This window comes from Mus caroli, chromosome 1 (genome assembly GCF_900094665.2).
Source record: "Mus caroli chromosome 1, CAROLI_EIJ_v1.1, whole genome shotgun sequence".
Lineage (NCBI taxonomy): Eukaryota > Metazoa > Chordata > Mammalia > Rodentia > Muridae > Mus > Mus caroli.
In genome coordinates this window covers 139,939,012-139,956,023 of record NC_034570.1, presented here as the reverse complement: position 1 = coordinate 139,956,023, position 17,012 = coordinate 139,939,012, and positions in this window count along the sequence as shown.

The window sequence follows — 17,012 nt, the reverse complement described above, 5'->3', positions numbered from 1 at the left end:
CCTAGAACTCATTTTGTAGACCAGGCTGGCCTTGAACTAAGAAATCCACCTGCCTCTGCCTCCCAAGTGCTGGGATTAAAGGCATGCGCCACCACTGCCCAGCTTGCAATTACTATTAGGTAATGTCATTTTTTTTCTTTCTCTTTCTATCTATCTTTCTCCCCTCTCAACAGTTTCTGGTATGGAACACAGGATGGCTTTGAGCTTGTCTTATCCTTTTGCCTGCCAAGTGTACAGATTAAGGTTTGTGCCATCATGCCCACTATAGCGAGATATTGTTCTGAAAACTGAGATCACTGTAGCTGAGCATCACAGTTCTCTCAAATGACATCCTAAAACTATGACTATAGCATATCATTTGGGACAAATTTGGTTATCTCTCTACTCTATTCCTGAATATTCTACTGATTATACGAAAGGAATCTTTATTTTTAAAACTCACAGTAGACACTTCTGTTTGGTAATCACCAGTTTAAAATAAAGTTATAAATATATGATTGTCACCAATAAGCAAAATGCTTTTCAAATAGTGTGAGTGGCTATAGCGTTTATATTAATGATTATCACAGAAAGTTGCAATGCAGACATCAGCTGTGTTGCTCAGCTTTGGTTGTCTCCACTGCTCATGGCATTAATATTGCATGCTATCCCTATTCTCCAAATAGCTATCTCTTCAAAGCATCCATCACCACTTTTCATATTACTTATGTATATTTTATTACTAATGGAGAAAGAAATTTAATATCCAAATAGATGAAATTTCTATCCTTTTAAGGATGTAAGTCTTTAAACAAGGGCATTCAGAGCAAGACTTGAGTTTATAGTCAGTGGTTTCTAGTCTGCATATATGTGGTCCAGAATTTCAATCAAAATGTTCAATATTTTAGGTGACTTACCTCCAGTTTTCTGTCATTGAATAACAAAGCTCACTATATACAAAGTCTGAAAGTGAGTACAGAGAATGGCATTATTTATTAGATATTTTCTTTATTTACATTTCAAATGTTATCCCTAAAGTTCCCTATACCCTCCCCATATCCTGCTCCCCTGTCCACTCATTCCCACTTCTTGGCTCTGGCATTGCCCTGTACTGGGGAATATAAAGTTTGCAACACCAAGGGGCCTCTCTTCCCAATGATGGCCAACTAGGCCATCTTCTGCTACATATGTAGCTAGAGACATGAGCTCTGGGGTACTGGTTAGTTCATATTGTTGGTCCACCTATAGGGTTGCAGACCACTTCAGATCCTTGGGTAATTTATCTAGCTCCACCATTGGGGGCCCTATGTTCCATCCAATAGATGACTGTGAGCATCCTCTTCTGTATTTGCCAGACACTGGCATAGCCTCACATGAGACAGCTATATCAGGGTCCTTTCAGCAAAATCTTGCTGGCATATGCAATAATGTCTGGGTTTGGTGGCTGATTATGGGATGGATCTCTGGGTGGGATAGTCTCTGGATGGTCCATTCTTTCTACTTAGCTCCAAACTTTATCTCTGTAGCTCCTTCCATGGGTATTTTCTTCCCTATTCTAAGGAGGAATGAAGTATCCACATGTTGGTCTTCCTTCTTCTTGATTTTCTTGTGTTTTGCAAATTGTATCTTGGGTATTCTAAATTTCTGGGCTAATATCCACTTATGTGAGTGCATATCAAGTGACTTCTTTTGTGAATGGGTTACCTCACTCAGGATGATATCCTCCAGATACATCCATTAGCCCAAGAATTTCATAAATTCATTGTTTTTAATAGCTGAGTAGTACTCCATTGTGTAAATGTTCCACATTTTCTGTATCCGTTCCTCTGTTGAGGAACATCTGGGCTCTTTCCAGCTTCTGACTATTATAAATAATACTTCTATGAACATAGTAGAGCATGGTTCCTTATTACCAGTTGGAAGATATTCCGGGTGTATGCCCAGGAGAGGTATTGCTGGATCTTCTGGTAGTACTATGTCCAATTTTTTGAGGAACCTCCAGACTGACTTCCAGAATGGTTGTACAAGCTTGAGATCCCACCAGCAATGAAGGAGTGTTCCTTTTCTCCACATCCTTGCCAGCATCTGCTGTCACCTGAATTTTTGATGTTAGCCATTCTGACTAGTTTGAGGTGGAATCTCAGAGTTGTTTTGATTTGCATTTCCCTGATGATTAAGGATGTTGAACATTTTTTCAGGTGCTTCTCAGCTTTTCTGTAATCCTCAGTTGAGAGTTCTTTTTTTTTTTTGCTCTGTACCCCATTTTTAATGGGGTTATTTGAATTTCTGGAGTCCAGCTTCTTGAGTTCTTTGTAGATATTGGAAATTAGCCCACTATCAGATTTAGGATTGGTAAAAATCCTTTCCCAATCTGTTGGTGGCCTTTTTGTCTTATTGACAGTGTCTTTTTAATTATTAATTTTCTAGTTTAAAGATGATATATTTGGGTTTGATAATTATTTAAAGAAAAATAATAATCTTCATTTTAATAAGTGAAAAAGTAAATCTCCTTGATCTTTGAAAGATAATAACAAGAACACAGAAAATACAAACAATGTATAAACCTAGCAATGTAATCACTATTAAGGGAGTGTTCCCATGCTAGCATTGAATGCTCTTATCTGTTCTTTAAATAACAGGGCAAGACATGGACTCTAAATTCAGTCAAGCTTTTCCTTTCACTGACCAACTCATGTGCCGTTAGTACACAACCACGACTTTACTTCTTCACCTTGGAACCATGATCTCATGGGGCTTTTCCCCCGAAATTTTATCTTCAGCATAATTCTACACTTCAAATTAGAAAATATTTGGGAGTAGATATCACAGAGATATCAGATAATATTATTAAGAAGTTGCTAGTTCCATACCATAGATGGTTCTGAAGGGGATGTATTATTCTTCTAGGTATTTTTCCTGAAATACACATATATAGTATATTTATTGAATCTTTCTTCATCATAGCCAAGTCTTTGACAAGCAAATCCCAAATGAGGTGACCTCCTAGCCATGGTGTTTACTAACACATGGTGTTTTTTACCCTAATTTTACTTAGAAGTCAAGCAACTACTTTAGCTCAATTTCTGATTATGAGTATTGAATTGTTTAACTCAATGTTTCATGAAGGAAATTCTAAAGGTTTTCCCTAGAAATGGAAAATCTAAGAAAGTAAGCACCATCCTCTGGTTATACATGACCCATTGGCACAGGTTGTTTTTGTTCCTCTTTGTTAATCAGAATGATTAAAGCCTCATTTCTACTTCCTTATCCCTGTCCCCTAATTTTATAGTCAATCTGACAATTTATATAACAATTGTCAGAATAGTAAAGAAAGTGGAGTAAAATAATTCACATAATTCAAAGCCACCACGGTCCCATGAGTGTAGCTCAACTCACTGAGAACTTGTGTAAGTGTATATGAAGCTCCAGGCTCAGTTGCCAAAACCACATTAACCACATATCACAGGAACTTGAGAGGTAGATGGAAGTAGCTCAGCAATTCTCCATTATCTATAGAGCACCAGTAATTTTCAAGCCACCAATAACTGCATCAGATACTGCCAAACAACACTACCACCACCACCACTGACATCCTCATACAATGCCATACATTGATGGTATCACTTAAAGAAGTATATGTCATTCCTTTTCTTGGCTTTATTATTCCTGGCTTGGAAAAAAGTAGGCAGAGCAGACATTAGTGGAGGAGTTGAGGCCTTTATGTACTATCTCATCGAAATAACTTTATTAGAATACTAAACAGTTTTCACTGAGTTTTATTTCTCCTCGGTTAAACTTATATTGTTCTTAAACTAAATTTTATATAGACTCAGAATATGATCTACCCCTATGTGGCTACATACATATTTCAGTTGGAAATTAGGCACATTAAAACAACCCATATTTATATAAAATATACTATTTTATTACATATGACTTCTATTAAGTTTTATAACTGGTAAACATATTTGAAAAACTATAAAATCAGTAACTTTCTGTCTATTAATGTTATTATTTATATTCTGAATATAAGGTCATAGATCACTTTTTCTTATATTTGCATATGGTAGACAAAATAAAAAATTTTAGAATGATTACTCTGAATGTATACATGAAAAATTAACCCATGGGACAAAATATTAATTATTCATGGACATGGGTTTTCTCTTTTTCTACATTTGCATATATAATTCTGAATATATATATAAACATATATATACATATATACATATCTGGATATATACATATCTATATCATGGGAGCTATTATGGGCATTCTGGTATCCTGAATGATGAGGGAAGGATATGAGTTAAGCCCTTCCTGCCAGTCATCTCATAGCTATCTGAGGCCATCCTGCCAGCTGAGTGTTAATATGTAAATGACCTCAATATAGATAAAGTAATGGTGGTCAATTGGTGGAAAATAACCAACTGGCTGATGTACAGAATGAAGAACAATCAAAACACCACTGTTTTATGCTACTAAGGTTAGAGTAGCTTTTATTATGCTAACAAAGGCAGATTAGTGCCTGATATATTAGTTACTTTTTAGCTAAGCTCAGTTCTCAGGATTACTGATTAGAGTGTGCTCAATTTTGCAGAGTATACTTTCTCAAGTTTTATATATCTATCATTTGTAGTTCAGAGATAGAATGTGTTGAAATAAAAATGATTTGAATGGTACAATTCCTTTCATTGAAGCAAAGAAATTTTGAAATACAATTGCTGTTAAAATTATAATCACTTCAGGCAGGATGTTTAAAATGCCTGAAAATATAGAATTCTATTTTTATCTATATTCAAAATAACTTTTATATTGACTATTTGCACATAAATTAGCAGTGATTCTGCACGTGACTCCCTTACTATGAACAATTCATTATGGATTATTCTTCAGAATTACTAGCTTAAACCTAGGGCATAGTGATCATATTGGGGCATTATCTACTGGAGCATATCAGTCCTTACACGGGGAGACATTAGGTATGTGAAAAAAATCTTTGAAAACCCTACCAGCTTTTTCAAACCAACATTTTGCAACCAAAACTGATTGCAGCATCAATTAAGGCAAGCTTAAGGTTACACTCATGATTATGGAGATATTTTGTTCACAATTACTAAGTCATAGTTCACTGTTGCTGTTTACTTAGTGGATTGAATGATGAAAGTTTCCCACAGGTTGAATTGATCATTTTAGTGTTTATATCAGATAACTTGTATTGAATTCTCTTAATGGTCTATAGCCTTAACCCCGAGTATCCTCCTTATTCTCTTCTAAAACTTTTTAGACTAAGAAACAAATGTATTCTCTGTCCAAAATTCATTCAGGCTACATTCAAACCAGGCCTGATAATTTAATCAAGCTTCTAAAAATCAATTACAATCTATTCTATTAAGGTCTAGAGTCATATTATCATTAAAGTTGCAGAAAATGAAATCTGATCACTTCCCTAGGTTATTTACCATGAATACCTCATGGAAATATGCCAGCAAGGTCCCTCAGCAGGCTACACACCACACCATAATGTACTTACCAGTATTTTATGACATGCACTATTCTGCCATCACAGTTATCATTACATGTCCTGGGCTATGAGTTTTTCCTATTGAAGAAAATGAAGTATTATCAAATATTGAACCTCTCATATCTCTTGATAACACTCAGAGGAACTACTCAGTCCTTATTCATCATTCCTCTATTTTAAAATTCTGTACATTCCCTACAAAGCGGTATCTATGGTTCTGTAGAACAGAATCTTAATGTTCCAGATATTTAGTGTGAATGTCAAAGTCTATGATTTCTTTCATAATAAATTTCAATTGACTGGTGTCATTTACTGGAAAGGTTACATGTGATTGAATTTATGACCATTTGCTGCTGAACTCAGCTTATAAATTGCTAATGATTCTGGCAGATGATTCAGTTTCTTATGCCAGTGAACTGTTTGAGGTTAATTAAATAGCCTCAATAACCTCTTTTCACTAAAATGCCAATGAACTGCTAAGAAGTTAAATAAATGTACTACTTGGTATCTAGTGGTGCCAAATAAACTCCCCTAAGTATTACAATGGTTTTCTGAAGCAGGACATAGGCTGTTGGATCTTAAAAGTAGAAAATCATTTGAAATATAAATGACATTTTCTAGTACTATTTGTCAGACATTACCATTTGGGGATAAAAGCATAATAAATTTGATAATATACTTCGTAGAGAAAATAGTTTTAAATGAAAAATACTAAAATTTACAAGAATACCAAAAGAAAACTGCTTCTAGGCACAAATGACTAAATTTAGCCATTTAAATAGAAATCTTTTTAGTAAAGATTCAACAGGTATTAATACAATATTTTAATAATTCAACTTTAACTTTATTCACTTTTCCTTTGAAACATAGTAAATTAACAGTAAATTTAAAATAAAAAATATTACTGGCTTGTCTTTGATCAGAGTCATGTTTTACCTATTCAATGAAGAACTCTAACTTTGCTATGATATGGTATTTAATACAAAAAACTTAATTGATTTTTTTTTCAAAATAATTACTACTTGATCATATAATATTATTATTTCTCACTCCTCTCTTCATTCACAATTTGGGGATTTATTTACTTATTTCAATGACAAAATTTATAGTGAAGCATTACATTTAGAATATTTCTTGCAGTCAGAAACAAATGTGAGAAGTACCAACATTTGGATAAGACTTTATTTGATATATAACTATTTTTATTGTATTCCACATTCTCTTTTCTTCTAAGTACTAGAGTGATAGTATCCAAAAGAATCACTGATAACCCTGAACACAGCAGACATGAACAATTAAAGGATGCTGCACAGGCTGACCCCACACTCATGATCCTCCTGTCTCACCTTCCTCAGGATGGGCCTACCAGTGTGCCACAGAGAGACTAGAGTATCCATGTTCACTACTGCTCTACCAAAACACAAAAACAAACAAGCAAAACAAACACACAAAGGAACCCAATGAAATGCAATCAGCGTAGATGTCTATCAGCAGAGAACTCGACAATGGAAATCTGGTCATACTTAGATACAGGACTTTATTCAGCATCTGCTGATAAATAAAATGGATATAAGGATGGGTAGAATTGAAAAACTGTAAATGAAATATACTAGTCTTATGAAGAAAACATGTTATGTTCTTTCTTATATGGACTCCTGCATTGTTTATGTCTATTTATGTTGGAGTGGACAGAAGGACATGAAAGTGTGAGAAGGGCAGATAAGAAAGCACAATTGACATCAAAGGGGACAGCCAAAAATGGGGACAGAAGTGAACAAATTGGGTGTGAGAAGATGGAGGATAGGAATGGAGTCAGACATTCAACTACAGCATGTATAAAATTCCTATGACAAAACATGTTACTCTCTGTGCTAATTTAAAAGATTTGTTGTGGCTAATGACAACTGCGTGATAGTCTTACACAGTAAAAAGGTATTACGGCTTGATACATAGACCTCACAGATGTAATATTGAAAAAGAGATATAGAAAATCTCTTTTTAAAGAAATCTTTATATGTAAATTACTAGATAATCCTCAAGAATAATACATAAAAAGTTTAAATATTAATAAACAGTTAAGAACTCTTGTTCTCTCTAGTAGTGTGTAGGATGAGATTTTCTGTGTGCTGATGATAATATTTTAAAAGAAGAGTTTTAAATTTTGCCTTGTAAGCTTTTAGCATTACTAACTTAGGATGGGGTCACTTTTGAATTTATTGATATGTATTTCAGTAAAACATTCTTTATTATGAAATAGACAAACAAACAAACAAATCCCACTGGTGAAAACAACACCAATGACTTTGATTAGCAATTAGGCTCTGAGATTGAACTTTTTAGCCTTCAAACTTAAGAGGTTTGAAAAGAAAAGTGTTGTGGGACAATATTTTATTTTCTCTAAAAGAAATGGTGGTAAATGTGATAACATTTTATCATATGATTTATTATCTTTTAAACTTTTTATTAGATATATTCTTTATTTACATTGCAAATGTTATCCCTTTTCCTAGTTGGCATCCACAATAGTGTCTGGTTTGGGTGGTTATTTTTGGAATGCATCCTCAGGAGGGGCAGTCTCTGGATGCTCATTCCTTCAGTCTCTGCTTCACACTTTGTCTCTGTAACTCCTTCCATGGGTATTTTGTTCCCTATTCTAAAAAAATCTGAGTGTCCACATGTTGATCTTCCTTTTTCTTATGTTTCATGTGTTTTGTGAATTGTATCTTGGGTATTCTGAACTTCTGGGCTAATATCCACTTATCAGTGAGAGCATATCATGTGTGTTCTTTTGTGGTTGCATTACCTCACTCAGGATGATAACATCCAGATCCATCCATTTGTCTAAGAATTTCATGAATTAATTGTTTTTAATAGTTGAGTAGTACTCCATTATATAAATGTACTAAATTTTCTGTATCCATTCCTCTGTTGAGGGACATCTGGGTTCTTTCCAGCTTCAGGCTATTATAGATAAGGCTGCTATGAACAAGTGGAGCATGTGTCCTTATTACTTGTTGGAAGATCTTATGGGTATATGCCCAGGAGTGGTATTGCTGGATCCTCTGGTAGTACTATGTCAAATTTTCTGAAGAACTGCCAAACTGATTTCCACAGTGTTTGTACCAGCTTGCAATCCCACCAGGAATAGAGGAGTGTTCCTCTTTCTCCACAACCTTGCCAGCATCTGCTGTCACCTTAGTTTTTGATCTTAGCCATTCTGACTCTGGTGAGGTGGAATCTCAGAGTTGTTTTTATTTGAATTTCCATGATGACTAAGGATGTTTAACATTTTTTATGCTCTTCTCAGCCATTCGGTATTCCTCAGTTGAGCATCCTTTTTGTTTTTTTGTTTTTGTTTTTGTTTTTTTGCTTTGTACCCCATTGATAGGGTTATTTGATTGTCTGGAGTCTAACTTCTTGATTTCTTTGTATATATTGGATATATAAAATCCTACATTTTGATATATATCAAATGTAGGATTGATAAAGATCTTTTCCCAATTTGTTTTTGCCTTTTTGTCTTATTGACAGTGAGCGTGTTTTGCCTTATGGAAGCTTTGCCGTTTTATGAGGTCCCATTTGTTACTTCCTGATCTTACAATACAAGCCATTGTACTGTTCAGGAATTTTTCCCCTGTGCCCATATGTTTGAGACTCTTCCCCACTTTCTCCTCTATAAGTTTCAGTGTCTCTGGTTTTATGTAGAGGTCCTTGTTCCACTTAGACTTGAGTTTTATACAAGGAGATAAGAATGGATCAAGTCACACTCTTCTACATGCTAACCGCCAGTTGAGCCAGAACCATTTGTTGAAAATGCTGTCTTTTTTTCACTGGATGGTTTTACCTCCTTTGTCAAAGATCAATTGAGCATAGGTGTGTCAATTTAGTCCAGGGTCTTCAATTCTATTCCATTGATAGAATTGTCTGTCATTGTACCAGTACCATGCAGTTTTTAATCACCATTGCTCTGTAGTACAGCTTGTGGTCAGGGATGGTGATTACACCAGAGTTTCTTTTATTATTGAGAAGATATTTTGTTATTCTAGGTTTTTTTGTTATTCCATATGAATTTACAAATTGCCTTTTGTAATTCCGCAAATAATTGATTTGGAATTTTGATGGAGATTGCACTGAATCTGTAGATTGCCTTTGGCAAGATTACCATGTTTACTATATTATTCTTGCCAATCCATTTGCATAGGAAATCTTTCCATCTTCTGAGATCTTCTTCGATTTCTTTCTTCAGAGACTTGAAGTTCTTATCATATAGATCTTTCACTTGCTTAAAGTCACACTAAGGTATTTTATATTATTTGTGACTATTGTGCAGGGTTTTGTTTCCATAATTTCTTTCTCAGCCTGTTTATCCTTTCTGTAGAGAAAGGCCACTGATTTATTTGAATTAGTTTTATTTTCATCCACTTTGCTGAAGTTGTTTATCAGGTTTAGGAGCTTGTGGAATTTTTGGCATTAGTTATGTATACTATCATATCATCTGCAAATATTTATATTTTGACTTATTCCTTTCCAATTTGTATCCCTTTGATCCCCATTTGTTGTGTAATTGCTCTCGCTAGGAATTCAACTACCATATTGAATAGGTAGGGAGAGAGTGGGCAGCCTTGTCTAGTCCCTGATTTTAGAGGGACTGCTTCAAGTTTCTCTCCATTTAGTTTAATGTTGGCTACTGTTCTGCTGTAGATTGCTTTTATTTTGTTTAGGTTTGGGCCTTGAATTCCTGATCTTTCTAAGACTTTTATCATGAATGGTTGATGGATTTTGTCAAATATTTCCTCAGCCTCTAATGAGATGGTCATGTGTTTTTTTTTTTTTCTTTGAGTTTGTTTATATAGTTGATTACGTTGATGGATTTCTGTATATTGAACCATCCCTGCATCCCTGGGATGAAACCTACTTGATCATGATGGATGATCATTTTGATGTGTTCTTGGATTCAGTTTGCGAAAATTTTATTGATTATTTTTGCATTGATTATTGTATTTTTAAATTCAAAATTAATTAAATTAAAATTTTATTTATTATATTTAGGTATCATTATAAGTACTAATATAAATTAAAAAGCAAGATAAGTTAAAATAAAAGTAACATATGTGTTAAAATAGTGGTATACATGATAAAATTATTTTACCATATTATATATTTTAATTTTTAAATTAAAATTTAATAAAATTTAATTAATAAAATTAAAATTAAAATTTTATTTATCATATTTAGCTGTTCTTTTGTTTAGTATTATTTGATTATCATTTTTCTTTCTTCCTATTGAGTAACTAGATGTTTATTTAATAGTAGGGTGAATTTCAATCCCCATTTAATCTTTTATCAAATGTCTCATCATACATATTTGGCAAAAATAAATCATTGCTTTTGAGAGAATTTAATACATAAGAAGCTCACTCTTTAGGAATACTTATATATCAGGTACAAAATTCTAAGCCATAAGTTCATAACATTGATGCATTAAGCCTGTGATTCTCAACCTGTAAATTCTAACCCCTTGGGGCTTAAAGGACCCTTTCACAGGGGGAGTGGTTTAAGATTATCTTATATCAGATATTTATATTATAATTCATTAATAGTACCTTTACAGTTATGAAGTTGCAATGAAAATAATTTTATGGTTGAGGTGTCACTACAGCATGAGGAATTGTATTAAATTTACAAATCATTAGAAAGATTGAGAACAACTGCTTTTAGCAAATTTTGAATTTAAAGTGTAGGTGTTACCAATAATTTTAAAATATCATAATAACATTGAAGTTTAGGATTTGTTCTCAAGGCACATTTTCAACGATTGCTGTAAATTTTATTTATGAATTAGAAGTTAGAGATTTAAATATAATTTTTTCCTTTATTGAAAATAGATTTTTTAAAATTAGATTTTATTTCCCTTGATTCCCTTTTACTCTTTCTATTCCTAACAGTTCTTCATGACCTCTCCTCCATCTGGATCTATGCCTGTCTCTCATTAAAAATCAAACAGGCTGGCTTCTAAGGGATAATACTGTTTAAATATGCTATACTCTGCTACAATATGTACTCTAATATAATAATAAAGTAAAAATTAACACACAGAATAGGACAAAACAAACAGAAGTAAAAGAGCCCAAGAAAAGACACAAGAAACAAAGACTCATTAGCACATCTGGAACCCCATTAAAATACTATACTGGTGCCCATAATATATACACAAAGGACCAGTAGTGTAAAAAGAGAGAAGAAAAGTATAAATGTAATAAAAACTAAAGTTAATAAAAATTAAAAAGAAAAGAGAAAAGCCATGTCATGCCATTACGAGACAAGAAACCTCCAAAGATGCCTTTGGGTTTGTTTTCCCTTGGCCATCTACTGCTGGGAGTGCAGCCTACCCTCAAGAGTAGTTTGTTTTCCCTGTGATAACTCTCTCAGAGAAAGCTAAATTCTCAATAGCAAGATGTGGTTATCAATTGAAGATTTCTTCTGATTGAGGAACAGGAGCATTTGTCTACCCTCCATTCAGCTCAAGGACTCCATCAAGTGAAGACCTGTGCAGGCACTGAGCCTGTTACTTCAGTCTCTGTGAGTTCATGTCTAGAGATCTTGTTGATTTAGTGAGCTTTATTTATCAGGTGTCCTCCTTCCCTCTGATGCTTATACCCTTTCTTTTTCTTTTATTGAATATTTTATTTATTTCCATTTCAAATGTAATCCTCTTTCCGTATTTCCCTCTATTCCATGCCCCCTTCTTCTACTTCTATGAGGGTATGCCCCAACCACCCATCCACTCCTGCCTCTCGCCCTCACATTCACCTACAGTGGGGCATCAAGATTTCACAGGACGAAGGGCCTCTTTTCCCATTGATACCTGACAAGGCCATCCTCTGTTATACATGCTGCTGGAGCCACGGGTTTCTCCATGTATACTCCTTGGTTGGTTAGTGGTTTAGACACTGGGAGCTCTGGTTTGTTGATATTGTTGCTCTTCCTATGGGTTTGCAAACCCCTTCAGCTCCTTCAGTTCTTTCTCTAACTCCCTCACAGTCTCACCCCCTCCCACAGTCCTTCCCCCATCTCCCCTCCCCTTCTCCTCTGAGTAGGTCCTGTGTATTCCCCAATCCTGGCACATAAAGTCTCTAAGTGTTTGGTGCTTTCTCTCCCACTGAGTCCAGACAAGAAAGTCCAGCTAGAAGAACATATCCCACATCCAGGCCACAGCTTTTGGGATAGCCCCCATTTTAGTTTTTAGGGACCCACTTGAAGGCCAAGCTGCACATCTGCTAAATATGAGTAGGGAGAGCTAGTTCCAGTCCTTTTATGTTCGTTGGATAATGGGTCAGACTCTGTGAGTCCCAAGCATCCATCTTAGTTGACTCTGTTAATCTTCCTGTGGAGTTCCTATTCCCTTCGGGGCCCTCAGTCCTTCTTCCTACTCTTCTATAAGAGTCCCCCAATTTCCTCCATCTACTGGTTTACTGAGGGTGTCTGTATCTTTTGGAGTTTGCTGCTGAGTGTTGCCTCTCAGATGACAACATGCTCCTGTCATGCATATCCTTTTGGAACTGGTTACCTCACTCAGGGTGATATTTTTAAGTTCTATCATTTGCAGGCAACAGCTTTTAGAATAGCCCCAGTTCCAGTTGTTAGGGACTCACATGAAGGCAGAGGTGCACATCTGCTATATATGTGCTGGAGGCATGGTCAAGCCCGTGTACATTCTTTGGTTGGTGGTTCAGACTTGAGAGCATCAATGGTCCAGCTTAGTTGCCTCTGTTAGTTTTGCTGTGCAATTCTTCTTCCCTTGGGGACCTGAAATCCTTGCTCCTTTTCCTCCATAAGAATCCCTAAGCTCCATCCACTGTTTGGCTGTATCTTTATCTGTATGTGCTGCTGGGTAGAGATTCTCATGCTCTTGTCTGTATGACTCAGGAGTCTGATGAAGGTAGAGGAGAAGGAGCAGGAGAATGAGGTTCCTTTGGGATAGCTTGATCCATGTTTTATGTTGTATATTACTTAGATCAGGGTAAATGTAGTCCGCTTTCCATGTATAATTCATCCATTTTATATAACTTAAAATTTCATAATCATTACTTTTAGTAACAATAGGTGGGAAAGTCATACACGTCCTCTAAATATTTTAAATTATTAATAGTTTATTGATATTGAGCCACCCTACTATGAAATATCTTATCACACCTTCTTGCTCTAACTCAGTAGCAATAGCCCAACATTTACCTATTCTTTTCCTACTTTCACAAAGCTCCTAATAACTACCATTCTTAGAAACAGTTTTATACTGGTATCTATTCATTATATAGCTTGAGCACATGATGTCATTTGAACATTAAAACAGTGTCATTAATCTGTACCACATTAATGAAATGTCAAGGAATAAACAAAGTGTCAAAGGGTACTAACTACTCTGGTGTCATGCGATTTTATTAGAAAAATGATGGATCCATTTATCCAGCTTAATAAGAACACCAGGAAATTAACTCAGAAAATGATTGTAAAACATGTTTTATTTTGTATATAGTAACAAAGAATGATATTTTTAATATACCATGATGAGTTTATCAGTATCATTTCTCAAATATAGTCTCAATCTAGAAGTACATTAAAAATAAGATATTATCTGCATTTACATAACACTTGCAATTAATACTTGGAGATGCTAAAATGTTTGATCAGTGAATAATAAAAATATAATAATGGTTTAAAATCAACATTTTTTCAGTATTTCTATCTTTTCCTGAACAAGTTGACAGAAGACAATTTTTTATAACACAATGATGGAATTTATTACCATCAGTCAAGCATCTAATTGATAAATGCTTAAAACTAGTAGAGTTGGGGAAGTTAAGAATGAATACTCTCCTCACTCTTATCTGTGGAGCTGTGTGCTGTGCTGAAAACATAAAATTATGAAATGAAACAGAACTAAAGCTGGAAAGAAGCAATTTGCATTAAATTAGCTTCACAGACTCTGTGACTTTGTTTATAACTAGGAAACCCAAATAAATTTAATGACTAATTCTCCATCTACTAAAGGAAAAGAAACTACTAGAACAACAATTAATGGTGTTTGGGGAAAAAGTTGTCTTTGTATTTCCTACTGTGGCATAGATAGTTTGACTCATTATATAATGAGAAACATACTTGGACTATAAATAAAACATGAGAATTCATCTTTTAAGGATAATCAAAACAATGATCTCATCCAAAAGAATCACCAGGTGCATGTTTCTGATGTCTCTTTAGACATTTGTGTGATACCACGCAACTGATTTGATATATATATATATATATATATATATATATATATATATATATATACATATACATTTATAGTACCTTCTGGTTTTCTGGTTTTTGAATTTTTTTCACACCTACTACTCTCCTATGACTGTACTTCCTCAACTGGTACTGAAAGACAATCATGGTTCACAATTACCTTTTTCCTTTTTGTACATTCTGATTTCATTATTTCCACAGTATAGAATGGTGTAGTGTAGTATAGAATAGTATAGTACAGTACAGCATAGAATAACATAGTATAATATAGCTCAGTATAGTGCACACACAAAGAGAAAGGCAGAGAGAGAGAGAGAGAGAGAGAGAGAGAGAGAGAGAGGCGCAGAGGCAGAGGCAGAAATCCCCATCACTTATTGACATTTATTGACAATTATGGACATGTGAGATCTTATACATAGTTCTTTGCCATCATTTGCTCAAGTGAAAATAACAATCAAATTAAATTACTCTATACAGTGTTCCTTCCTTCCTTTTCATTTATTTCTCAAGTTATAACCTAGAGGAGTATATTATAGAGTTCATTTCACATCAGCTAATAAGACTTCTTCTCCTCTGTGGAGTATTTTATATTTCTTGAGAAAAAAATGTGATGTAATTTATTTCATTTTGAAATATGAATAATCACTATGGTTATGATGTTATCATTTTTATTATGTTATAAAGATGCCTTTGTATTTAAAGATTTGAATGTGACACTTTTAAGTTTTGGGTTGCATTTTTTATTAGATATTTTCTTCATTTACATCTCAAATGCTATCCCCAAAGCTTTGTAAACCCTACCCTCTCCTCCCCCTGCTTGCCAACAACCCCCCTCTCGCTGCTTCCTGGCCCTAGCATTCCCCTGTACTGGGGCATATGATCTTCACAAGATCAAGGGCCTCTCCTCCCATTGATGGCCAACTAGGCCATCCTCTGCTACATATGCAACTAGAGACACAGCTCTGGGGGGTACTGGTTAGTTCATATTGTTGTTCCTTGTATAGGGCTGCAGAACCCTTCAGCTCCTTGGGTACTTTCTCTAGCTCCTTCAATAGGGGCCCTGTGTTCCAATTTTTTATTGGATATTTTCTTTATTTACATTTCAAATGTTATCTCCTTTCCTGGTCCCCCCATCCCCTCCCCGCAGAAACCTTCTTTCCCACTCCCTCTTACCATGCTTCTATGAGGGTGTTTCCCCATCCGCCTACCCACTCCCGCCTCCCTGCCCTCGAATTCCCCTACTCTGGGACGTCAAGCCTTCACAAGAGCAAGGTCCTCTTCTCCCACTGACACCCAACAAGACAAGTCTATCCTCTTCTACATATGCAGCTGGAGCCATGGGTACTCCTTCATTGGTGTTTTAGACCCTGGGAGCTCTAGAAGGTCTGGTTGGTTGATATTGTTGTTCTTCCTATGGAGTTGCAAACTCTTTCAGCTCCTTGCTTCCTTCTCTAACTCTTCCATTGGGGACTCCTTGCTCTGTCCAATGGTTGGTTGTGAGCATCTGCCTCTGTATTTGTCAGGCCCTGGCAGAGCCTCTTAGGAGATAGCTGTATCAGGCTCCTGCCAGCAAGCACTACTTGGCATCCACAATAGTGTCTGGGTTTAGTGACTGTATGTAGGATGGATGCCCAGGTGGGGCAGTCTCTGGATGGCCTTTCCTTCAGTCTCTGCTCCACACTTTGTCTCCATATTTGCTCCTGTGAGTATTTTGTTCTCTCTTCAAAGGACTGAAGCATCCACACTTTGGTCTTCTTTCTTCTTGAGCTTTATGTGCTCTGTGCATTTTATCTTGGGTATTCTGAGCTTGTGGGCTAATATCAGTGAGTACATACCATGTGTGTTCTTTTGAGATCGGTTTTCTCACTCAGGATAATATTTTCTAGTTCCATCTATTTGCCTAAGAATTGAATGAATTCATTGTTTTTAATAGCTGAGTAGTACTCCATTGTGTAAATGTGCCACATTCTCTGTATCTATTCTTCTGTTGAAGGACATCTGAGTTCTTTCAACTTCTGAGTTACAATTTTTAATCATTCACATTTATATTTTTTTAAACATTTTTATTGGTTATTTTATTTATTTACATTTCAAATGTTGTCTTCCTTCCTGGTTTCCTCTGCAAACCCCTATCTCACCCCCATGCTTCTATGAGGTTCTACTCATCCACTCATCTATTCACTCCCACACCCCTGCCATGGCTAACCTTCCTTTCCAA